At 39.3% G+C, this 27,047-nt stretch overlaps 1 long non-coding RNA gene and 1 pseudogene across 2 annotated transcripts in view; one reads left to right on the top strand and one right to left on the bottom strand.

Moving 5' to 3' along the window:
• The first annotated feature begins 1,320 nt into the window (after positions 1–1,320).
• LOC129405542 (uncharacterized) lies at positions 1,321–3,021 on the top strand (annotated as a pseudogene).
• A 4,118-nt stretch (positions 3,022–7,139) lies between these two features.
• The window catches only part of LOC129405544 (uncharacterized), a 46,709-nt gene continuing 26,801 nt past the window's right edge, over positions 7,140–27,047 (bottom strand). For both annotated transcript variants that reach the window (XR_008630635.1, XR_008630636.1), the window contains one exon: positions 7,140–7,848. This is a non-coding gene — a long non-coding RNA (uncharacterized LOC129405544). The remainder of the gene's footprint in view (positions 7,849–27,047) is intronic.

The following is a 27,047-nucleotide window of genomic DNA, read 5'->3' as shown; positions in this document are numbered from 1 at the left end:
ATTAAAAAATAAATTAAAATTATAGTGTCTTAAAATATTTAGTATATATTTTATTCTGCAGCACTTCTGAATTAAGGCATTTCCAGTGCCCACTAAGCCATAGATTGTCATATTGGACAACACAGTTTGGGAACGTTCCTTGACAGAATGAGAATCCCCATAATACACAGAGGAGGCGTTATTCACCCAAGCTTTATCACAGTATCCTACAGTAGAACATACAAACAGTGGGTTGTTAGTCTATGTTTAAAACATGAAATATTTTGAGTTTTTCACATAGCGAAAGAGTTCTAAACTCTATTTCTGAGATAAATTTTTTGAAACTTTTCCAACAGGGTTATTTTCCCAGATTCTGAATGACAACTTTTTTTTTTTCTTTTTGGGTTACACCTGGAGATGCACAGGGATTACTCCTGGATCATGTGCTCAGGAATTACTCCTGGTGGTGCTTGGAGGATCATATGGGATTCTGGGAATCGAACCTGGTTCGGCCGTGTGCAAGGCAAATGCCCTATGCACTGTGCTATCACTCCAGCCCCTGAATGACAACTTTTAAGTTAAAGTCTTGAAATCTATAGAAGTTCAGTATATTGAGGTAGTTTGAAGATTCTCAGGAGCACCAAAGATACATCTGTGGGGAAAAATGTCCAGGGAAATTTAAAGACAGTATTCATAAAACTCTTCCACTATCCAGCCACCACCATGCTCCAGGCCGCTTTCTGGACATTTGGGCCGAGCCTCACACATGAGTGAAGCCCCACAGAACTAGGTAAAGTGGAACATTGTGGCCTTGGACTCCAGGCTCAATGGGACCCGGAAACAGAGATCCTCTGCATGCTTCCCCCAATCTCTGGCACCCAGGGATCACACTCAGATGACCTACCCTACTGGCTCCAGATAAATACCTCATCGGCCGACCTCCACTACCTTCACTACCCAACCACTGCCACGCTCCACTCCGCTTTCCGGATACATCATAAGACACTTGATACCCATTTTCCATAATTTCCACACCATATTTGATGGGGTTCAAATATGGTGTGAACCATGGGAACACCTGTAAGGGCAATTAAAGGCCTCCCTAAAAGCCTCCATCTCTCTCAGAGAGCCCGGCAAGCTACCAAGAATATCCTGCCCGCACGGCAGAGCCTGGCAAGCTACTCATGGCACATTCGATATGCCAAAAACAGTAACAACAATGGGCCTCATTCCCCTGACACTGGAAGAGCCCCCAATACAGCAGCGTTAAGAAGGGCGAGCAAGGAGAGGCTGATAAAGTCTCAGGGATGAACTAGACTGCTGAAATGAAAAGGGACTAAAATGACTGTCTGTACTTTCAATGCACATCGAAGTATGCTTGCATCGAAGCACCCATCGAGGACCTGATGTGCAAGTGCGGATCAAGTACAACATCATTGGTCTGACTGAGACGAGAAGGCATCAATCACATCATGCCATTTTCGACACTGGAGAAGAACTGTTCCTCAGAACATGTGACAATAGAGGCATCGGTGGTGTTGGTGTCCTTGTCAACACGAACTTGGCCATGACCATTGATTCATTCGAATGCCTAACAACCCGAATTGGATGATTACGCTTGAATAGATGTGGCTCACTGCCAGCAGTTTCTATCTTCATCATCTACGCACCGACATCCAACTATGATGAAGAGGAAATTGAGAAGTTCTACATGGAGCTGGAGAAGTTCTATAAAGAAGACCACACCTACAAGATCATTGTCGGTGATTTTAATGCCAAGATAGGACCAAGAAGGTCGCCCGAAGAACTCCACATTGGGACCCACGGCCTAGAATGGAACGAACAGGGTGAGAGACTGTCTGGTTCATCATGTTGACCAAGACCATCCATGGTAACTCAGTTTCAGAAGGCCGAATATAATCGTTGGACATGGGAGTCTCCCAGTGGACAGTTCCACAACGAAATTGACCACATCATATTCAATCGACAGTTTTACCTGACCGATGTTGCTGTTGTCCCAAAATTCCAAACGGGATCTAACCACTGTCTCCTTCGTGCAAAATTCTACTTCACAGAGTGGAGAGAAAGGACTGCAAAGTCTAAGTTTAAGAAGAGAATACCCAGAATGACCACCAACTGGGAGTTCTTTGGCACTATTGTGGCAATGTGGGAAGATGCCGTCATTGAAAACAGCAATGAGGAATATGATTGACTGGTTCAGCTCCTCCATGGCTTCGCGAAGAATGCCGAGAGTTGGAAAGTCACAAACAGACACCTGTCTTTGGAAACTCTCGAGCTCATTCGCCAATGTGGTTTAGAATGAGCCTCAGGCAATCACAAGCTAATGCCTGAGCTCACAAAGCTGTGCAGAGAAGTGATAAAGGTAGACCTCAAAGAGAGGAGAGCAGCAGTATTGGCCTATGCGGCAGAAGCCAGGAAAAGTATTCGCAATGCTCGCCTGTCCTTCACCAACTACAAGACCAAGATGACTGCCCTTGGACATCCTGATGGATCTATCACATCTTCTAGAAGGGCAATGGAGAGGATTATTCATGACTTCTCCTCGAATCTCTTCGACAGCCACGTCCACGTGCCCACATACCAAATTCCTCAGGATGGATATGTCGTTCCCAACATCCTCCCTTCTGAAATCCGACACACCATTTCATCAGTCAAGACACGTACAGCACCCGGTCCAGACAGGGTCAAACCCAAACACCTGAAGAATCTGCCACCATTACTCATCAAAGCTTGGCTATTCACATGCTACCTGTCCGTATGCAAGGTTCCGTCCCAGTGGGAAACCAGCAGGACCGTTCTGTTGTACAAGATGGGAGACATCCAGGACATTGGCAACTCTTGCCAATCTACCTGTTGTCCATTGTCTATAAGTTGTTCACTCAAGTCATCCTGAGTAGAATAGGCAGAATACTAGACAAAGGACAACCATGCAAGCAAGCCGGGTTCCAAAAAGGATTCAGCACAATCAACCACATCCACACAGTGACCAAGCTCATTAAGGTTTCGTGAGAGTTCAAGATGCCGCTCTGTCTAGGATTCATTCATTTAAAGAAGGCTTTTGATTCTGTTGAGACTGAAGCAGTCATCGAAGCCCTAGCCAAACAGGGCATTCAAACTCAGTACATCAGGATCCTCCGAGAGCTTTATTATAGATTCACCACCAGGATCTCACCATTCTACAAGGAAGAAATCATTGACATAGAGAGAGGGATTTGGCAGGGTGTTACCATTTCACCAAAACTTTCCAGTGCCACCCTCGAGAATGTCATGCAAGGACTGAAATGGGAAGGAATAGGAGTGAAGATAGACAGTCGGCAACTACACCACCTCCACTTTGCTGATGACATCGTTCTAATCACTGTCATCCCGTTGCTCATCGGTTTGTTCAAACGAGCACCAGTAATGTCTCTCATTGTGAGACTTATTGTTACTGTCTTTGGTATATCCAATACACCATGGGTAGCTTGCCAGGCTCTGCCGTGTGGGCTAGATACTCTAGGTAGCTTGCTGGGCTCTCCGAGAGGGGCGGAGGAATCAAACACGGGTTGGCCTCATGAAAGACAAACTCCCTACCGCTGTGCTATCGCTCCAGCCCATCGTTCAAATAACAACACCAAACATTAGCCAAGTGGCACAAATGCTGGTCAACTTTGACCATGAGTGTGGAAAGGTCGGACTGCAGCTGAATCTCATCAATACAATGCTCATGAAAAATGAACTAGCCCCTGACGTTTCATTTGCTCTCAATGGAATGAACATCTCCGAATGCAGCAGCTATGTGTAACGGGGTTGAGAATTCAACATGAGGAACAACTTGGCGCCAAATGGTGCAAGAGGAAGAGAGCAGCATAGAACGCCTTCAAGAGTGCTGAAGAAGTTAAGAGGATGAAGAACCTCTGACTCCGGGCACATCTTTTCAACTCCACTGATCTTCCTGCCTAACATATGCCTCAGAGACGTGGGCCCTATGAAAACAGGATGAGAACACTATTCGGGTCTCCTAAAGAGGTATCGAAAGAGCTATGCGTAGAATTTCACATTTCACTCAAGTGAGAGAAGGAATCCAGAGTTCCGACCTTAGTCGACAATCAAGAATCAGGGACACTGTCTCATTTGCCAACACATCGAAAATCAGATGGGCCGGACACGTAATGTGATTTGGAGATAACTGCCGGACTAGAGCTGTTACTGACTGGATTCCACAGGACGTCAAAAGACCGAATGGCCGTCCACCTACAAGATGGTCAGACTTCTTCATCAAGACCCTGAACAAATGGTTTGAAGCTCTTCACATTCCTGGAGTGAGCAGATGCCACTGGGCCACACTAGCACGCGATAGGGACAAATGGAGACGTTACTGGCACCGCTTAAGCAAATCGAAGATCAACAGATGACAGGTGACAAGTGAGTCAGAAAACCTGGTAGGTAAATAACAAGGGTACATAATAATTCTGAAATTTTTGTGAGGGATAACTGAAAATATGACAGGGTATATGAGATGTACTTTACTATAGACAAAAAGTGTATATATTCTCAACTTTGTATATAAAAGTCTAATCCCCAAATTTATTAGACATATTTAAAGATAGTACTTTATGATGGTATTTAGAGATGGTGTCTTGGGAGACAATTAGATCAGGAGGATAGAGCCCTTAAGACTGAGATTAGTGCCTTTTTCAATGCCAGAAACATTCCTTTGCTCCTTTCTCTGTGTGAGATCCACCTCTCTTGTCCTCCCCCCATCAGAAAAAAAAACTTCCATGGTTTCTTACCATGTACTGATTTGCGGCCTTAATTTTGGACTTCCTAGCCACCAGAACTATGACAAACAAATGATTGTTGTTTAAGCTGTCCAATCTGTGGTTAATCTTTTTAATAGCAGACTGATTAAGATAGATTTGGAAGTTTGGCACAGTGACTTTAGTGAAGTAGGAACAAACTAATCAGTCAAACAAATGTTCCACAGAAGCAATGTTTTCTTATAGAACAATGTCATAAATGATGTTTCATTCACTAAGATGGTCTACATAACCCATTTGAAATATGATTAGCTAAAGCATTGATAAATATTACTACAACAATAAATACTGTTGTGCTGCAAAATTAAAGTTTTTATAATTTGTTATTTGTAATGCTTTTAGAAAATTATGTGTAATTCTTTACAAGTTGAGAAAGGAGCTAGCTACCTGTTTTTAAGCATCATTAATTATAGTCTTTCTACTTTAAAAATTATTATATATACTAGTATATACATATGGGAATATGTATAAATATACATATATAATATCACTTGTATCACTTCTCATCCCATTGCTCATCGATTTGCTCTAGCAGGTGCCGGTAACATCTCCATTTGTCCCTGTTATGTGCTAGTGTAGCCCAATGGCATCTGCTCGCTCCAGGAATACGAAGAGCCTCAAACCATTCATTCAGGGTCTTGATGAAGAATCTGACCACCTCGTAGGTGGGCAGCCAGGCATTCTTTTGATGTCCTGTGGAATCCAGTCGGTAACAGCTCTAGTCCAGCGGTAGTCTCGAAATCGCATCTCGAAATCCTCACTGTAGCACTGTCTTCTCGTTGTTCATTGATTTGCTTGAGTGGGCACCAGTAAACGTCTCCATTGTGAGTCTTGTTGTTACTGTTTTTGGCATATCAAATATGCCACTCGTAGCTTGCCAGGCTCTGCCATGCGGGTGGGATACTCTTGGTAGCTTGCTGGGTTCTCCGAGAGGGACGGAGGAATCGACGGTGCAAGGCAAATACCCTACCCGCTGTGCTATCACTCCAGTCCCATATATATATATAAGTTTGAAACTTGACTGGTGAAAGTAGATACGATGAGTTTGAAATGGAAGTAAAAAGTTTTCAGCAAAGAAAAGTTGGATCAAAATTTAGTCAGCAGATGACAGTAACAGCTTGAGATGTCATATACCTATCTGACTTGAATTCTGCAGAAGTAAAACTGGAGGCAATTTTCAGTTATAGCAATTAAAAATGCATTAATTCATGACCTAAGGAAAATGTCTGGTGAACAATGAAAGCAAGTTTATGTAAGTTTTCGGTAATATTTAGAAGTAAGTAAGTGTGGATCATACAGAAACTATAAAATAATGAAGATTGTACTGCTGGAGAAAGAAAAGAAGAATTGATTAAGGAATGTGAGCTAGTCATTCTTTAATAAATCATTTTATTCTTTCTGTGTCATTTTTGTCATTTATTTTTCAATCTTTGAGGGTCTCATGATTACCTTTTCTTCACATGAACTTCATAACTTAGAAAAGTACTCCAAAGATTATACAAGCTGTTACTCCATCCTGTATTGCCAAAGCAGGGTATTTAGAGTTATCTATACAGGATACACAATGCAAATATTTTTATGTAATGTTAACTAATGAGAAATTGTTATATTGAAGGTCTAGAGAGTACAGCAATTAGGGCATTTTCCTTGCATGTGACCAGCCTGGGTTTGATCCCCACCATCCCATTTGATCCGCCAAGAATACCAGGAGTGATCCTTGAGTGCAGTCAGGAGTGATCCCTAAGCACCGATGGTTGGGTCCCCAAACAAATGAAAAACCCAAAACAAAATTGTTATATTGAGTTACTTGGTAGGTTTCTTTCTTTCTTTCTTTCTTTCTTTCTTTCTTTCTTTCTTTCTTTCTTTCTTTCTTTCTTTCTTTCTTTCTTTCTTTCTTTCTTTCTTTCTTTCTTTCTTTCTTTCTTTCTTTCTTTCTTTCTTTCTTTCTTTTTTTCTCTCTTTCTTTCTTTCTTTCTTTCTTTCTCTCTTTCTCTTTCTTTCTTTCTTTCTTTCTTTCTCTCTTTCTTTCTTTCTTTCTTTCTTTCTTTCTCTCTTTCTTTCTTTCTTTCTTTCTTTCTTTCTTTCTTTCTTTCTTTCTTTCTTTCTTTCTTTCTTTCTTTCTTTCTTTCTTTCTTTCTCTCTTTCTCTCTTTCTCTCTTTCTCTCTTTCTCTCTTTCTCTTTCTCTCTTTCTTTCTTTCTTTCTTTCTTTCTTTCTTTCTTTCTTTCTTTCTTTCTTTCTTTCTTTCTTTCTTTCTTTCTCTCTCTCTTTCTCTCTTTCTTTTTTTCCTTCCTTCCCCCAGGAAGTGTAATATTAAAATGTGACATAATAGGGCTGGGAAGCTAACTCTCTAGGCTGAAGCATATGCATCACCCAGTGATGCTCAGGGGTTACTCCTGGTTCTGCGCTCAGGAATTACTCCTCACTGTGCTTAGTGGACCATAAGGGATCGAACCCAGGTCAGCCACAGGCAAGACAAATGTCCTACTCCCTTTACCATGACTCTGGCCCCACTGGGTAACATCTTATGGAGAATCATAAAGTCCCTCTGACAGATGGATCGGAGCATGGATGTATCAGAGAGGCACTACCTAGGAAAGCTGAATTTTTGATTCATGCTGAACTTATACACCTAAGAAGGTGCATTTCTTGGCAACTTTGAATTTCCTCCTGAAAAACGTGGCATAGGCAAACATAAGATCAATGAATTATAAGAACTCTGTGCCTTAAGTATCTGTATTGGCATGATGCTTTTGAAGAAAATATATTTAGTCAGTTATTCATTTCCCTCACCTATACAATAAAGTTTCTATGAAGTAGTTTTAATAAACTGCAGTATAATTGTTATATCTGGTTGTGTTGGATATACCTTGGTCCCAGAGCAATAACATGTGCAAATTGAAAATTAACTCCATAGTTTTTTTTTTGTGAATATTACAAACTGAGACTCACTTCTGTTTCTCCCTGATCATTTTCTTTGTGTATCGATAATAGATTCAGCATCTGTTTTAGTAGCCCATCCAATGATGGGGTTTGCAGCCATCCTAAACCTGAAATAAAAAAAAAAAAGAAAAACGGTTGAAATGAACTCGAGGCATTCTTTATTCTGCTGAATGTAATTCTGGATGGCTTATTTTAATTTATTTACTTTTTTTCCTCCAGAATTACTGTAAAGGTTTTCTATTTTACTCATTACAGCACGGTGTTTTTCACATTTGAATAGACCGCATCAACATGAATTCTTTATAAGGACCTTAAAAACAAACTTTGCCAAGTCCCAGAATACAGAAGTGAATTCACAGCCCAATACTCAGCTGCCTCATGAATAAAGGAGAGCCTGTGCCTGACACTTTGAAGCTGTAGCTGTTAAACCATACAGAATATTTACCTCAATAAATCATTATAAGAAACTAAGGTACAATTATACCCACAGAGAAAAAGAATTCAAAACACTGATTTATGTGTTTCAGTGCCTATTCCCTTTCCCACTATGTTTTGAATTTTATGCATGTTTGTCATCTTTGGCTGCTCCTATGTATCTTTAAACTAATGGGTTCTGAATTTTTTTAACATTCCTCATTAAGTTTGTTATTTTCCTTAGACACACAGACATGATTTGCATAGTGTACAAAATTTTACATTTAAAATGAACTATATCTCATCTCTTAAGGCTCAAATAAAAAGTGGAAAAAGTGACTGTTTTAAATAAAACACTGCCTTAGCTTGATGTTCGATCATTTTAGCTGAGATTCTACATTACAGATTTCATTTGATGTGTATTTTAAAGTTTGGGGAAAGAGTAAAGAACTAGGTTATAAACAGTATTAGCTGGTTGATTATTTAAAATATAATAGTAGTTGATTATTTAAGATAATGATAGTCTGAAGCCAAAAATAACATGGAGGAAGGAATGACAGTGACCTTAACAAAAATCAATGCACAGAAAGGAAACATTTTGCCCAGAATAATTCATTGTAGTTATCTAAGTATAATACAAAACTTGCTTTTTGAAAAAGGCATGCCATTTATTGACTTAATACAAACATGAAAGCTTGTAACTATCTCATGGTGATTCAATAAAATTTTAAAAAATGGTATCTTAAAAACAGACCAGTTATTTACCAATAAGCATAGATAGAGCTGCAGATGTAGCTCAGTGGTGAGCACTTTCTTTGCAAATGTGAGTCTAAGGTTTGAATCCTAGTACCCACAGAAGTTTAACATCACTAGTTTAATTAAAAGCAGTTACATTTTAGAAAAACACAAGTACATGCTATTCCTGATTCTTAGCTGTAGAAATAAAGGAATATAAAATAAAGGGACTAAATATAATTAAAGTTATACCACAGAGATGCCTTCGGACCCTGCACCAGACTGTTTAATCTAGGGCAACCCGGAAGGGGGTGGGTGAGTCTCCCCACATGCCCCACAGAGCCCCAGCAGCCAAAAACCTCCAGAAATCATTTGCCACCATGCTCACAGCTGATTTCCACAGGCTCGGAAGAGCCTCATCCATGAGTGAATCTGCTGAAAAACACAAGTATGCCGGATTTGTGCTGAAATCTCCAGGCTCACATGGAGTCAGGAATGGGCAACCTCACCCCATCTCCCTGTGCTTCCAGTAGCCTGGCAATCATGCCCACTCACTGCCTCTGGTGACATATAAGCTCATTAATGGCCATAATCCAGAGACTCACAAATAAATCTCTCAGAAGAGAGAAACACGCCACAGAGATGCCTCCAGACCCCAAAGTCACCATCCAGTTAAAACTTTAATTCTAACTATATCACCCTACTAAAAATTTTAGAATTCCTGGAGTGACATCTCATACTGTACACCAGTGATGTACTAAGATAGCACACCAAATTTGATGGGGTGTAAAGTAGAAGGTAGCCAATCTCAGAAAAAAACTATATATATATATATATATTAGCACACAAGGCTCAACCTTTTACAAGATGTTAGTAATCTTTTATCCAAGTGCATAATGGCTCCAGGGTGAAATACAACAATTTTCAGCCATTTTCTTCTAAGGAAACTTTTTAGGGTCATTTTTAGCAGATTATTCATTTCCTGCTTCGGTGGAAAACCTGGGGGATTGGGGTGTAAAAATTTGAAATATGGGTAGTGGGAAGGTGTAATGGTGGTGGGATTGGTGTTGGAATATTAGCACTGTAGCACTGTTGTCCCATTGTTCATGAATTGCTCAAGTGGGCACCAGTAACGTCTCCATTGTGAGACTTCTTGTTACTGTTTTTGGCATATCGAATATGCCATGGGTAGCTTACCAGGCTCTGCCGTGCGGGTGGGATACTCTTGGTAGTTTGCCGGGCTCTCCAAGAGTGATGGAGGAATCAAACCCGGTTCAGCTGCGTGCAAGGCAAATGCCCTACCCACTGTGCTATCTCTCCAGTCTGTAATAAATTATTGTAGCACTGTAGCACTGTCATCCTGTTGTTCATCGGTTTGCTCGAGTGAGCCCAGTAATTTCTCCATTGCGAGACTTGTTACTGTTTTTGGCGTTGAATATACCATGGTTAGCTTGCCAGGCTCTGCCATATGGGCGGGATACACTCAGTAGCTTGCGGGGCTCTCCGAAACGAATGGAGGAATCGAACCTAGGTCGGCCGTCTGCAAGGCAAACACCCTACCCTCTGTGCTATTGCTCCAGTCCATTAGATTATTGTAAGCTTTATAAAATAAAATAAAAATAGTATATAATAAGCTTGGACTGAAGAGCTGTACTTTTTAACAATATAGTATCCTCTAAGTTTATATCCTTTTCAATGCATGTAAAATTGTGGATATTGGTTGGCAAGTGGAAGACTTCAAATGATTTTTAAATTTATATGATTTACTCTCACATACTTGCATCTTCATTTGTATTTGTACACTTTTATTTGCCCATGTTCAAGAAATTCAGCACAATATGTCATTTGTCAGTTAAATGTCTTGCTTACTGAACTGATTCTTTTAGAAATGTAGACAAATTTGATGTTTCCCCCCCTATTTTTAAGAGCAAGGAAATGAGCTAAAAAGTGTGTTGGACAGGTAGAAAGGACTTTGGGATAGTGGTGGTTTATTGACACTCTGGTAGTAAGGGTGCTCTTTCTTTTTCTTTTTGTCTTCGCAGTGCCAGGAATTGAACCTAGGTTCTTACACATACAAGGCAGGTAGGTGGTCTTACATCTCCAGCACCAAGTTTTATTACCCAAGCATTATTGTGCATAAGAGGTGCATAAGAATTTTCTTACTTTATGTTTTCTCATGGAATGCATAAAATGATGTATATAGATTGTATGTTCTCTGGGATGATCTCACAAGCTCCCATTCTCCTGATCCTCTGATTCTACGACTTATTTATTTTCTTTCATTTACTAATTACAGTCTATAGTTATTTTATTTATTATATATTTTGTTTATTATATGGCTTTACAATGAGTTATATGCACGAAGACCTTATTTATCACATTTAATAATTTGTTCTAACTGCTTAGAGGTTTCTGCTGCACAGAATTTGCTTAAAAATTATTTATAGAATGAAGTAATGAAGAAAACCAGTGTAAAGTGCTCCCTTGTAGATTTTACAATTTATTCACTATAAATACAGGATGGTTAAAGTAAGTGGAGATAGATTTTAAAAGGAATGAGGAAGACAAAGAAATAACACACATAAAATTAGAGAGACACTAAATGGAGAAAAGAAAAGAAAAAACCTAGTTATTGAAGAACAGAAGAAATATTCAAAATTTGTTGACTTGATGTAGTGAAAAAATGATTCTCTCTCACATACACATGCACATGAATATGCACACACACACTTTAGGAAAAGTATGGCCAACAAATTAAAAAGGAAAAAAAATAAAAAAGAAAGAACTACATAGAAAGAACCCATCAAATTTAATACATTTTAATAATAACTACTAAACATAAGGAATTGTATTTACACATTGAAGAAGTTCTCAAGTGCTTTTGCCTTCAAGCATCTTAACCCTATCAGAAGGATAACATGTGTACAATCATAATAGCGAAGAAAAAAATGAGAAACATCCAAAAAATAAAGAGTACAAGCAAAATTCTGAGAGTTCAAGCTAGTCACAAATGCTGACATGCTATATGACTCATTCTATATAAAATATCCAGATTAGGGAAATCTAGTAAGTTGGTGGTAGTTCAGAAGGTTGAAACTTGAGGAAATGGGAATGATTGCCGAAAGGCCTGGGATTTATTTGGGGAGGGTTACATGATAAAGCTGTTATAATAAAACTGGTGATGGCTATACAACTTTTTGACTATGAAAATCCACTAAATAAGCCTGATGAATAGGTGACTTGTACAGAATGTGTATGATATGTCATTAGAACTGTTACATAAATGCCTTCAAAATATTACGTGAGAGTCCTGAAAAGAAATGGGTAGAAGGAATGAGAATGGGGTATGTGGGGGGAATTGCAGAAGATTTTGAGGATAAATAAGATGAAGTGGAAAAACTGCGTATTGGGGCTGGAGCAATATCACAGCGGGTAGGGCGTTTGCCTTGCATGCAGCTGTCCAGGGTTTGATTCCCAGCATTGAACCGAGCACTGCCATATGGTCACCGAGCACTGCCAGGAGTAATTCCTGAGTACATGAGCTAGGAGTAACCCTTTGCAACGCCGGTGTGACCCAAAAAGCAACAAACAAACAAAAAACAAAAACCTGCGTATTGTCAGGTGACAGATGAATGGAACATTTTTTGGGTTGTTTTGTAAGACAGTTTTTCTCTCTTCTTCTTTTGGTGGGGGTGGGTGCGGAAAGGTGTGGGGGCTTGGAAGCCATATTTAGGAAGCCTGGGGGCCCAACTGCATTTCTTGGCTAATTGGGGTACAGTTTCAGCTCAAGGGCCAGAGGATGCTATGCTCCTCTTGTGTCCTGTGGGCCAGCTATGCCCACGCTACCCCAGCAGAACTCAGGGTTTACTTCTGCTCTGTGCTCAGGGATCACTTCCACTGATGCTTCTGTTGCACTGTACACAATACCAGGAATGGAACCAGGGTTGGCTGCATGCAAGGCAAGCATCCTGCTTGCTACACTATCTCTCCCACCACCCTTTAAATTTATTCTTACCTTACAAAAGAATCCATCTTAGAATGTATTCTAGTTTAATTATTCTAAAAGTCAAGCCCTAAATTATATTTCATAAAGTTTACCTTTAATTTTGGGAGAATCAAGTTTAGATTTATTAACCTGTAAACTGTGAATTTGGGTTTTTTATAGGAAACTCCTGGTATATATATATTTTTTTTTCTCTTAATTTCTTACCTGAAAGATATTTCAAGGGCTTTCTTTATTCAATGAATTTTTTATTGAACACTATTATGTGCCAAATCCTGTGCTAAGAGACTCAATTTCCTTATGTTATCATGATCTTAATAATGCTTACTCTGCAGGCTTGCTTGTTGTATGTAAAATGTCTACAAAGTTTCTGATGCAAATATATTTAATAAATTTTACTTAATTTTTTGAGGGATGCTATCATTTTCTTATCTTGCTGGCATTTTACTGATAACTTACTTTTTGGCATGTTTTGGCCTTGTAATTAGCAACAGAAATCTAACTGAGGGAGTAGTGGCCATGCCTTGCTTATTATAGTACTTTAAGTTGCATCTAGTAGGTTTCTACATATATTGGGAAAGAAAATACATTGGGATTTTTCAAACAAAGTAAATTATATTTGAGAAATAAAATGAAAGACATAGTTTTAGATAAACTGATTACACTTTTGGGTTTAGGTTCCTGACCAATGAAACAAATGAAAACTATGGCATTATTATACAATAAAAAGAAGTATACCTGTTTCTCAAAGTTTCCTCTAGCATTTAATGCTAAAAGGAATTTATTAAATTCACCATTATTTTTCTTAGTTGACAGTGACTTCAATAGCAGAGTAGACATACTGGTTTGACATAGGAACCACTCAAAGATGGAAATCCATGTTAAGGTGGAAATTTTATAATTAGCAAGAGAAATTTGAGCATTTCAATGAAATTTATTGCACAATAATTATTGAGTATTGATTACTACTATTGAGAAAAAAGAATTATAGTTATATGAAAACTATTTGCAAGATATAATACAGTGTGATACTATTGGGAGAAATAGAAATTCCTCTGTTTTGTAACTCATAAGTGCTGGGTAAAATTTTAAAACATAAACTATAAGGTTTGCATGTGTAATTACAAAAGGTAAATAAGAATAAATTTAAGTGAATTTGCTTTTGATGGACAGAGAAATAAAAGTCAGGTATGCTAACTTTGTTTAACAGCATTTAAACATTCCATTGGCATTACTCTTCACTTTATAGCTTAATTTCAAGTTTATGTTACCCAATATGCTGAGAAGCTCAGAAGTGAGAAAGATATTTGTAATTTAAATAAATCTTTTTTTTTTTTTGCTTTTTTTTTTTGGGGGGGGGTCACACCTGGCGGTGCACAGGGGTTACTCCTGGCTCTGCACTCAGGAATCACTCCCTGGCGGTGCTCAGGGGACCATATGGGATGCTGGGAATCGAACCCGGGTCGGCCGCGTGCAAGGCAAACGCCCTACCCGCTGTGCTATCGCTCCAGCCCCTAAATAAATCTTTGTAATTAGAAATTCCTCAGGACTAGAACTTCGAACAGAGGTCTCTTTCTATCTTGAATAGTGATTTATTTCCGTTAGCATATTCACATTGCATTTTTTTTTGCTTTTTGGGTCACACCCAGCAATGCTCAGGGGTTACTCCTGGCTTTGCACTCAGGAATTGCTCCTGGCAGTGCTTGGGGAACCATATGGGATGTAGGGGATCGAACCCGTGTCGGCCGCATGCAAGGGAAGCGCCCTACCCGCTGTGCTATCGCTCCGGCCCCTCACATTGCATTTTATCAAATAAAAATGTTAATGTTTTTGACAGTGGTGAGACACTATGATTTCATAAAAATAATAAAACAAAAATAAAACAGTTTAATTACCAGGTATTTGGGGAAAACTTCACATTAGACAACTTACAAATGTAATTTGATAATTTAGTACTAGCACAGGAAATATTCTGTGATAACCTCATGGTCAGTAATCCATATTGTGTCACACTGAGTAGTGTGATTTGATTATATAATAAAATTCTTGTGTATATTATGTACATTTGTTGAAGTATAAATATAGGGATGGGCGAGGGGTGAGATAGTTCAACAGGCTGAGAGCATATTTTGCATGCAGAAGGCCCAGGTGGTTTTTTTTTATGACTTTATTAGGTCATCGGTTTAGTTAGACATTTAATATTCCAATACCAATCCCACACCATTGCACCTTCCCACCACCATTATTTCCATTTTTCCCAACTACCCCTTAAGCCTTCCATAACAGGTCCTCAATAATTTATTTTATATTGCTTGTAAATAATTTTCTATAAGGAGGATCAAAAAGGGTAATCAAAAACAGTTTCCTTAGAAGAAAGTTAGTGAAGATTGTTGTATCTCACCATCTGGCCCTTAAACCCTTGTATAAGAGATTACTAAGATGTTACAGGTAAGCCTTTTGTGTTTATATTTTGTTAATCAATATTAGTTGCCTTCTACATTACATGCCATTCAATCTGGTGTACTACTCCTGGTTTATCAGTGCTGTAGAGTTCGAGATGTTGCTCCAGGAGGTCCAAAATTTGTAATAGGGTGATACAGCTAGACATACATTTTTAACTGGGTGGCAGCTTTGGGGCTTGGCATGACTGCCAGGGCTTCCAGAAGTACAGGGAGATGCGGGGGAGGTAGCCCATCCCAGACGCTGTGAAATGAAGGCCCAGGTTTAATCCCTGGCGCTGCATGATCCCTGAGTGACTCTTGAGCACTAGTGAATGTGGCCCCCAAACAAATAGCATATTTATAAGTATATAAGATACTTATATATGGATATATATGAATATACATACATTTATATTCACACATTTCTGATTTGGAAGACACCTGGCAGTGTTTGCGGGCTACTCCCTACTCTGTGCTCAGGGGTCACTGCCAGTCGTTCTTCAGGGACTGTGCAGTGCCAGGAATCAAACCTGAACTTCCTGCATGAAAAGCATGCTCCCAGTCAGTTGAGCTGTCTCCAGCTCAGGGTTGCATTTTTCATGCGGCAAGGGGGTAAATTCTAATTTCATGCCATTTATGACTTCATAATAATTGTTTTTTCTTACTTATTTGCAAATTTTTCAAGGGAACTCTATTTAAAGAGATATATAGGGAAGAATTTTATATACATATTTATTGCATAGGTAGTTTCTTTGACATGGACTGTTTTCAGTGAGATGTAAAATACAATATTCAGAGATTTTCTTTCCTTGTTCATAAAATATTACAGTACAACACGGGCTTTCTGAAGGCATCTGGCACATCAAACAGCCTCAGAAGATTGGGGACTCTGGAAAACAAGAAGGCTGGCCAGTGAGCTTGAAATGGGAAATTTTCCAAATTCTTCATGCCTAGAGGGAATGAAGGATACTTAAGGGAAGGGGGAGAGTGACTGAATTTCCATTCTAGTGCTAGGCAGTGTCATTGGTCAGGAAAAAGTCCGTAAGAGGAGGAAGCCTTTGTTTATAGAATTGTCTTCCTATGTGAATTCAGGAAATCCTGAATTCACATAGCCATATAGTCACCATTTCTTCTCCAAATAGCATTCTCATTATTTCTTGGCATATGATCACATTTTTTTCTTTATAAATAAAAGAATTAAAGTAATTCAGGGAAGTTACACTTAGGGGCCTGGGAGATAGCTCAAGTGGTAGAGCATCTTTAGGAGTAGACCCTAAACATCTTTTTTTTTTTTAAAATTCTTTTATTAATTCACCATGTGGAAAGTTACAAAGCTTTCAGGTTAAAGCCTCAGTTATACAATGCTCAAACACCCCTAAACATCTTTTAATGCTTCTTGCAAAGCTGGTTTCAAGAATATGAGTTTCCTAAGCAGTTGCCTATTAATGAAGCTCTGTATCATTCCTTAAAATCAGAATGATAATATAGCTGGATAGGAAATTCTTGTTCATTTTGTTGAGTTTTTGTACTATATCCCCCCATTCTCTTTTGGCTCATATACACTCACTTGATAGAGCTGTTGTAAATTTTTTTGAGGAGGGGCACACCCAGAGATGCTCAGGGCTTACTCCAGGCTTTGCACTCAGGAATCACTCCTGACAGTGCTCATGGGACTATATGGGATGTCAGGATCGAACCCAGGTCAGCAGTGTGCAAGGCAAGTGCCCTACCCTGTTCTTCAGGGACTCCAGTGATTTTTTTTTTGTTCCTTTTAAACTCATCCCATAGTTCTTTGGAATGCTGTTCATTTCTTTTCAGATTATTTCCCACTTTCTATTGTTTCCTAGCAGTTTCTTCTTCATCTTGGAGCTTCTTGATCTTTTGCTCAGCTGCTATTTATTATTCTGCTGCTCAGAGCTCCCATTGAGGTTTTTTTTTTTTTAAATATCACCTATCATATCCTTCATTTTTGTCATTTCTGACTATAGTAGTTTTATCATTTTGACTCTTATTCTTGCTTATGCTTTGCTGACTACCTGTGCAATTATTTCTTTATCTCATTAAATAGCTTCACGTGGCGTAACTAAAGTCATCGTCTGAGGATTAACTCAGACCACGGTTGGTTGTTGTTTGTGTTCTAGTGAAGTGTTTTTTGCTCATTGGACTTGGTGGGTTTCTTTATGTTTCCTCCATTGGACTTCTAGTGTTCCTGCTGTGCTGGGGGTGAGTATTTGCAGTTAGATCCCCTGGAAAATGCTGAGGTTTTGACTGGTGGCTGCTCTCTTCTTCTCTGCCCATCATCACCGAATGACAGTAGTATAACTGTGATTAATATGTAGATTTGTTGTGTCTTCATCTATGGCCATGTGCTTCAAGTACCTATTAGCTGGGCCCATTGATATGGTGCAGGTTGGGTGTGGAGGTTGCGGAGACCTGGCTGCAAGGAAGGGGCTCTGCCTTCATTCCAGAACTTGGTCCAGTGATGTCAACCTGCAACTAGCCTCATATGGAGTGGCGAAGCGGCAAGCAGAAGTTAAGAGCTGTGTGTGGCCTCGTTAATACGGCACTGGTTAGGCATGTCTGAATTTTATTATAGTTCTCATTTGTTTTCTCCTACTTTCTTTAAACAAGTATTTAGGAAAACTTTTGGAAGAGCTTTTTAAAAATTTTGCCCAAAGTGATTCATTCATATTTAGTCAACATATATTTATTAAGCATGAATGATCAGCTAGATATAAAAACTCTGGGAAATATTTATATCTATGAATAACAAATCCTGCCATTTAGGTGTATGTAATAGGAATTCATAGGAATTTTTCCTATGAATAGGAAAAACAGGTAGTTTTGCACACAAAAAAAATCAAGATACTACTGTAGACTAAAGTGATGGCACAGTGGGTAGAGCGTTTGCCTTACACGAGACCAACCCAGGTTCGATTCCTCTGTCCCTCTCGGAGAGCCCGGCAAGCTGCCAAGAGTATCCCGCCCTCACAGCAGAGCCTGGCAAGCTACCCTTGGTGTATTCAATATGCCAAAAACAGTAACAAGTCTCACATTGGAGACATTACTGGTCCCCGCTCGAGCAAATCAATGAACAACGGGACAACAATGCTACCGTGCTACTGCTGTGGAAATAGCTCAAGAGGTAGAGCACATGCTGAACATGTGGGGGACATGGAGCTCAATCTCCAACACCACGTGTCTCCTAGAACACTGCCAGGTTGGTCCTGGTGATCTCCAGGTACCTCTGGGCCTTATCACTGCACTTTCATGCCCATACTGTACGCCCAAGCATCTCTGGGAGTGGCCCAGGCCAAACCAGTGTGTGTGTGGCCTCTATAAAAATGCAAAATAGGGGCTGGAGAGATAGCACAGCGGGTAGGGCGTTTGCCTTGCACGCGGCCGACCCGGGTTCAAATCCCAGCATCCCATATGGTCCCCTGAGCACAGCCAGGGTAATTCCTGAGTGCAGAGCCAGGAGTAACCCCTGTGCATTGCCAGGTGTGACCCAAAAAGCAAAAAAAAAAAAAAAAAAAAAAAAAGCAAGATAATATGGGTATAATATCACATGAATTATAAAAATTTGGTAAAAGGTGAAACATATGCACCTGAGTTATTATGTTGAAAAGAAAAGAGACTTGAACTGAGTTAAAGTATGTTAGAAAAAATTTGCTAGCAGGCAGATTCTATAAGATCATACATATGTAGGATTTAAAAAGATATTTTTAAAAATTGTACTAGGTACTGGAGTGATAACACAGCGGGTAGGGTGTTTGCCTTGCACGCGGCTGACCCAGGTCCGATTCCCAGCATCCCATATGGTCTCCTGAGCACCACCAGCGGTAATTCCTGAGTGTAGAGCCAGGAGTGACCCCTGTGCATCACCGGGTGTGACACAAAAAGTAAAAAAAAAAAAAATGTACTAATAAGAGTAGGCTAGACTGTGGTTACAAAGGGCACAGACACATTTTTCTGAAGTCCAACAGAAAAGAGTTCTGCCTCCTTTGCTTCTGTTTTATTGGGTTCTCTGGGTCTAATTTCTAATGGTTAGTGTATGCAGATTTCTTTGTACAGTCAAAATACCACACGTTAAGGATTCAAAACTCCCAAATCGCCCTTCACTTAATCATTGTCATCTGGGTTTTGTAACCTAGTTATTGACTATAGATTCCCGTCACCCCATCTTCAAATCCCAGGTGTGTTGCAAGACCAGATTATGTTCTGTACTTCTGCCTGAGTAGCCTCCTAGAACACTTTCTTCAGGTTGGATTAATTTGCTTAAACGGCTGATTGAACTCAGGAAACTATTTACTCACTAGATCACTGATTTGTCACAAAGGGTACTAAAGGACATGAATCAATAGCCAGATGGAAGAGGTGCACAGAGCAAGTATGGGGAAAGGGCACAGAGCTTCTGTGTGCATCATTCTTCTAAAGTCACCACATGTTTACCAACTTGCAAGCGCTTAGAAACCCCCATCTCTTGGGTGTTTATGGATGCTAATTATATAAGCATGACTGATGAACTTATTGGCCATTGGCAACTGAACTCAATCTCCTGTCCCTTCCTACTCCCAGGAGGTCAAGGGGTGGGCCTGAAATTCTTCCCTTGATTCACATTGGTTTCCCTGGCAACCAGCCCCCATCCTCAGTTTCTTTTAAAGTCACCTCATTACCATAACAAGAGACGCTTTATCACTCACAACACCTAGGAAATCCCAATGTTTTGGGGGAATATGAGAGACAGGAACTATGAATGAAGAACAAATATGCATGATTATCAGAATGACCAAATTTATATGCTCCCTATAAATTACAATATTTCAGCCTCCTTTTCTCTCTACCTTCTTTCATTTCTCCTTCTTTGTCCCCTGGGATAATTAATCATTGTAGTTGCTTTTTTCCCCCCAAATTGCCCAATGACTTAAGCACAAGAGAACTCTTTTTTTTTTTTTTTAATGTTATAGTCTAAGTTCTGTTCTGATTGGTTCTGGTTGGTGACTAGTTCTATTTCATGTAATGGTTCAGGAATTCAGAACTTTCATGCCTCAAACTTCTTTTTGATCAGTTATAAGTGGAGAGTGTGGAAGAGTACACATGGTAATTTAAGTTTTATTCTAGAAAACTTAAGGGAGTTATCACTTCTATTTACATTCCAATGGCTAAAATTCAGTTACTTGGTCAGCAAAGACGTATAGGAAATTTCATCTAAATATGTTTAAGAAGAAGATATTGTGGTCATAAAGCAATTTTTATTGTACATAGAGAATAACTGTAGCTAGACTAATCTGGAGGGTTTGTTAGTGTATAGGATTAATGAGAAATAAATCAGGAAACTTAGCATGAGGTCACATTATTGGAAACTAAAAGTCTAAATATTGTGAACCTAAATTCAACCATTTGGGTAATAGTAAAAGCTTTTGTACAAAGGAAAGATAGAGCAAAAAGTGATTTTTTTTACAAATATTAATCTAGTATGCAGAATGAGTTTGAAGGGTATGAAGGAATAAGCAATACAGGGTCTTTGTTTGTTTTGTTTTTTGGGTCACACCCAGTGCTCAGGGTCTACTCTCTGTGCTCAAGGATCACGCCTGTCAGGCTGGATAGACCATATGGGATGCCAAGAATTGAACCCAGATTGAAAGTGTGCAAGACAAGTAAGAATGCTCCATGATTATAAGTGCCAGGGGTCTGCAAACCAAACTTTGGGAAATACTGTTTTAAGTATATTGACGCATAGAAAACTGATGCTGCACTTTTTTTTTTTTGAAGTTGAGGCAGGAAGGTGACCTCACGAAATGAGTTTGGGGATTATAAATAAAACCAAGATATAATTTAAAGAAATGAAATTATTCTACTACCTTTTGCTAACCCCCAAAGTGAAGGCTGAACCCTTTTTTGAGATGCAGAAACCAGGGTATATTCTGAATTACTTCAGCACTAAGCCACAGAAGGCTGGACCCCCTCAGGAGAAGAGACACTACAACAGGAACAAAAGTCCCTAAAAAAAGAACACGAAAAGACCACCAAAATTTCAAAGTCCTTTTCCTTTGACAACACCCTTATGAAAACTCCAAGGTAGGGCAGATTGGAAAAATCCTATAAGAACAATTTTATAAAAGCTAGCAGAAGGTATTCCCGGTCTGGGATTGCCATGTTACCGCTTAGAATGTATAATTCTTTTTTCTACTTCATGGGGTTCCATTTTCTCTTTCTCTTTCTTTCTTCTTATATTTCCTGAACAAAATTGTTGACTTTACTGTCTTTGGAAAATCTTTTCCTCAATCTAAAGACAAGAAACTGAACTGAACCCTGGGAAAAGATCATGACTGGCTGCTTTTACTAGGCCTGATCTTCTTGAGCATACCCCACCACCACTACAAAATTACTTACTTCTAGAAGCTGAGAAAAGAAACTTAAGTCTTTAAGTTCTGAGTAGAATGAGCAAAAACATTCTTGACAATATGTTTTTACTATGATGCCAATAATTTTAGAATGTTCAACTTGACTTCTTCTCTTTTCAGCTCCTTGAAGTGTTGATATTAAGAATTAGAAGTATTTACCATCCTCTCCTAAATTAATCTAAGTGATTCTACAGTTAGAGAAATAGAAATAACAGACTTCTCACTCTGTTTTCAAAATTGTACTTTTTGTGACTTGCATTGATATTAGTCTGGTGTCTGAATTTTGTAGGATTTTTGAGATGCAGGTACTCATCTGAACATCTCAATCAGAAAGAAAGGGAATATCGATTCTTTCCCTTTCCAATATGTGTGATCTGGTCTTCTTTGTTCTCTAAATGCAGTGTATACCTCTAACAAATTCTATAAAGATGTAGATCCAACTTGTAACTGTAGTACTGTTAGCATGAAAGTGGATTTTCCTGTACTGGTGGATTTTTGAGAACTTTATAAAAAATTTGCACACAAAACTTGTAAGATTGAAAGTTAGTTCAGATAAAGTAGGTGGTTCTGGGTTTCTTCCTTTACTGTGAATGACATCACCGGTCCTATCTCTGATGCTGCTCAATCTTGTGACAACTTTCCTGTCTGATTCAATGCAGTCTACTTGCCTCCCATGAACAATGACCAAGTCCTGTCCTTGGTCACTTTCTATGCCATGTATGCTTTCCTCATTCTCTTGTCACAGCCATATGCACATGGGCAAGTGTAGGATAACAATAGTTTGTCCTTTCTGCCTTGCCATAGAGAACTTAGGTTTATTGGGTTACACCCATCCACTGTGCTCCCAAGGCACACCCTGTCCTCTGTGTTTATCTGTAACCTCTTTTTTTGTGCTCTGCTTCCCTAACCAGTCAATCACCTTTATCTCCTAATCAGACTCTGCTAACTTGAAAATATTGTTTTTTTTTCTCCTTATGTCCTTTACATAGTTAATTCAGAGCAATGTTCTTTTTGTATAGACACAGGAAGACAGTTAATGCTATGCTTTTGTAACTTGGGAGTTAATTGACTCTAAATAATATTCACTCCTGGGCATCTGTTCTTTCAACTTAAGCCTTAGTTGCTTTTATTTCCTAGCACCCCAAAAGCAGGGTTCCGATGAGGGACTGGATGGACCCAGGGCAAGCTGTGAGCTACCTTGGCATCAAAGTGTGCCTGGCCATAATACTTAACTATAAGATAAGAGCATGGTTATGAACAAATTCTGTCATGATCCAAAAAGATATTAATTAAGTTGTTGGACTAAGGAAAGGAGAAAAAACCCTAAGTGGTATTTAGCCCTTGAGCCTGATCTTGCAGCAGGTGATCAGGAAGGGCTTTGATATCTTGATTGTGCTACACAATCTGGGTGTGGTTGCTACCCCCAATGCTTGGAGGTTGAGAGAGACCAAGGTGGGAAACAGGAGGAGACAGGAATGAGGGGCTTAGAGAGTTTGGAACAGGCGTGTGGGGAGAGTGGAATAAATGGCAACTGATCACCAATAAGCCTGGTCCTTGTTTCCTCCTTCGTCTGCCCTTGGCATCGGCCATCCCAGGGGGGGAAGCAGCTCGAGACCACCGAACTCAGGAGGTGAGAGAGAACCACAGGATTCATAGTTGCCTGGTGATTACACAGGCAATATCCCTCTGCTCTGTACCTGTCACTGGGCCTTCCAATGGTACCCTAGCAGTTCCTGTCATCTTATCCTGGCTTTCCTGGTCTCTGACTGGGAGCTTCCTTTTTTTCTGCAGCCATGTCCCCCCCACCCCAGCTATCCTATTATCTATTCTTATTGGCTGCTTGTTCCATGGGCAGAGATTTAAAATGACCTGCTGCTCCACACCTCAGCTCCAGCTATGTTAATACTATATAAGCTGGGATTTAAAGGTGAATGAAAGAAATGGGGCCTTTACTCTTTATCTGTTCATAATTCATAATTTTCATGTAGTACAAAAATATGGCATATACCATATTTTACCATATAATTGGGCTAGAGTGATAACACAGCAGGTAGGACATTATGCCTTGCACGCGGCCAACCCAGGTTTGATTCCTCTGCCCCTCTCAGAGAGCCCGGCAAGCTACTGAGAATATCCCGCCCGCACAGCAGAGCCTGGCAAGCTACCCATGGTGTATTTGGTATGACAAAAACAGTAACAAGTCTCACAATGGAGATGTTACTGGTGCCCGCTCAAGCAAATCAATGAGCAACAGGATAACAGTGATGACAGTGATACAGTGATATAATTATTTTATCCTGTTTTTAAATAATACTAGCACAGTCATTAAATGTTTTTTTATTTGATTAAAGAACCTTGATTTACAAAGTTATTGATAATTGATTTTTTGGCATACAATATTTCAACACCAATCCCACCACCAGTGTCAACTTCTCTCCACTAATATTCTCATACTCCATGTCCCCAGACTCCTGTCCCACTTCCACCTTTACAGGCACTTTACAAAATTTGGTTATTGCAGCTTAGATCTCATGTCTTTCAGTGGTGCTGATTCTGTGCTTTGGATATATGGCTATACCACTCTCCTTCAAGCCAACATAACAGAAGCGCCAGCCCCTGTTCCCCTAATACATCCCATTTTTCATCTGCCTTTCCCCTCTGATTTCTTTCCTTCTCTGTCCTTCTCCCTAAACTCTGGGATCAAGGATGAACTAGGCATCCCCCCTTTACTACATTACATTTCCTCACCCACTTATTTTATACACCACAGATAAGTGAGATCACCCTGTGTTTGTCTTTTTTCCTCTGGCTTGCTTCACATATCAATACGATATCTTCCAATTTCAATAAGATTGCAGCAACTTGCATAATTTCATTGTTCCTTGGAGCTGTATGGTATTTCATGGTGCATTTGTATCACATCTTCATAATCCATCCATCTGTTATTATTGTACACCTAGGTTAATTCCATATCTTAACTATTATACTAAGTGCAGCAGTGAATAATGGTGTGCATTGGGAGCCCACAGTCCCTGGTTTGACAGAAGCAGGAGTAAGCCCTAAGCACAGCTGGGTGTGGCCCCAAACTGAAAATAAATAAATTGGTGTTTGGGGGACAACAAATATTGATTTCAGAGTATAATATAACCAGCTCTTGAATTTATAGATGTAATGTCTTATCTATAAGAGCAGATTTGTGAGTGTAATTAGGAAGAGGCAAGTGCCCCTGAAGAAAGGTGTGATTACCTTTTCAAGTTGGTAGTTTCTCCATGCAATTGTTGCTCTGTGTGCAAGCTATTTTAAACAGAAAACCATTCAAAGAGTAACACTTGCTATCTCCAAATGCATGCTAAGCCAAATTCTGAATACTTTCGGATTACCTGTGCCCCCAACACTAGTCTAATATAACTGTCATGCATGTTATTTGTGCTGTAGTCTTTTGAATCTTGTAAGGAATAAAGCTCCCTCTTATTGTCTAGTTCTCCCTCTCGGAGAAACTGGCAAGCTACTGAGAGTATCCTGCCCTCACAGCAGAGCCTGGCAAGCTCCTCGTGGCGCATTCTAAATGCCAAAAACAGTAACAATGATGGGTCTCATTCCCCTGACCCTAAAAGAACCTCCAATGTGGCACCATTGGGAAGGAAAAGTAAAGAGAATCTGCTAAAATTTCAGAGCTAGGACAAATGGAGATGTTACTGGCACCCACTTGAGCAAACTGATGAACAACAGGATGACAGTGATAATGTGAAACAGTGATACATCCTTTTGAATATATATATATATATATATATATATTTCACCCAGATAAGTCTGAAGAAGTGATACAAAACTTCACTGACAAACAGCAGTCAAGGATGGGCTGCTATGGGCACTTAACCTGTGCTCCAAGATAGTGAACACCTATAGGTGGTAAACAAAAGTTCCAAGAAACAAAGAAATCAAAGTAGTTGGATTAAAAGATATTTCCAGGGCTCTACATCCCTCTAGAATTACTAACACATTCTTTTAGAGCACAAGTAAGACATTTATTAGACTAGATCACATGCTGGGCCACAGAACAAACCTACATAAAATGAAGAAATGGAAATCATATAAAGTATCCTCTCAGATCACAATACTTTGATTATGAAATTCAACCACAAGCAGGAAACTGAGAAAAACTATATACATGAAAGTAGAATAATACACTACTACATAACCAATGGGTCAAATCAGAAATCAAAGAAATTAAAAGATTTCTGGATACAAATGAGAATGAAGACAGAAGCTGCCAGAACAAAGCAAAAATAGTGCTTATAGAGCAGTCAATAGGTCCTTATCAGACAATAAGAACAGAGAGAAATAAATGACCTAATCTCATACTTCAGAAAACTAGAAAAAGAACAGCAAAGGGAGTCCAAAGTAAGTAGAAGAAGGTAAATGGTAAATATCTGAGTACGTTGATATAAATGTTTATTTAATTTTCAATGAAATTTCTTTTTAAAATCATTCTCCATATTTATACATATAATCCACGCCAGAGCCTGGCAAGCTATCCGTGGAGTACTTGATATGCCAAAAACAGTAACAACGAAGGTCCTCACTCCCCTGACCCTGAAAGAGCCCCCAATACGTCATTGGGCTACACTAGCATGTGACAGGGACAAATGGAGACATTACTGGTGCCTACTCAAGCAAATCAATGAACAATGGGATGACAGTGATGACAGTGATACAGTGATGAAATAAAATATAGTACAAAAAGTCAGTAAAATAAAATTTTGGGTTAAAATATTAATTTTTTCACCACATCTGGTGGTGTTCAGGGCTTACTTCTGGTTCTGTTCTCAGGGATTAATTCTGGAGGTACTCAGGGGATTGTCTGTGGTGTCAGGGATCAAAATGGGGTCTGTCCTGTACAGGGCAAATACCTTAACCCCTTATTATTTGTCTGGCCCCAAGCGTTGTTGTTGTTGTTTCAATAAACAAAATGAACAACCCCCTGGCTAGAATTGCAAAAAAAAAAAAAAAAAGAAAATCTTGATAAATTAGGAGCAAAGGGGAGGAATTATAACAAACCCCAGAAATACAAAAGATCATACAAGATTACTACAACTTTTGGTCACTAAATCAGAAAATCTGGAAGAAATTGATCAATTTCTAAATTATTCCAGACTCCCAAAACTGAGTCAAGGGGAAGCTGAAAACCTGAATAGATCTAGTACTCTCGAGGAAGTTGAGACAGTAATCAGTAATTAAAAAGCTCCCCAAGAACAAAAGCCCAAATGGATTCACTAGTGAGTTCTCCAAAACTTCAGAGATGACCTACT

Source organism: Sorex araneus, chromosome 6 (genome assembly GCF_027595985.1).
Source record: "Sorex araneus isolate mSorAra2 chromosome 6, mSorAra2.pri, whole genome shotgun sequence".
Classification (NCBI taxonomy): domain Eukaryota; kingdom Metazoa; phylum Chordata; class Mammalia; order Eulipotyphla; family Soricidae; genus Sorex; species Sorex araneus.
This window is presented reverse-complemented; position numbering and strand designations above follow the sequence as displayed.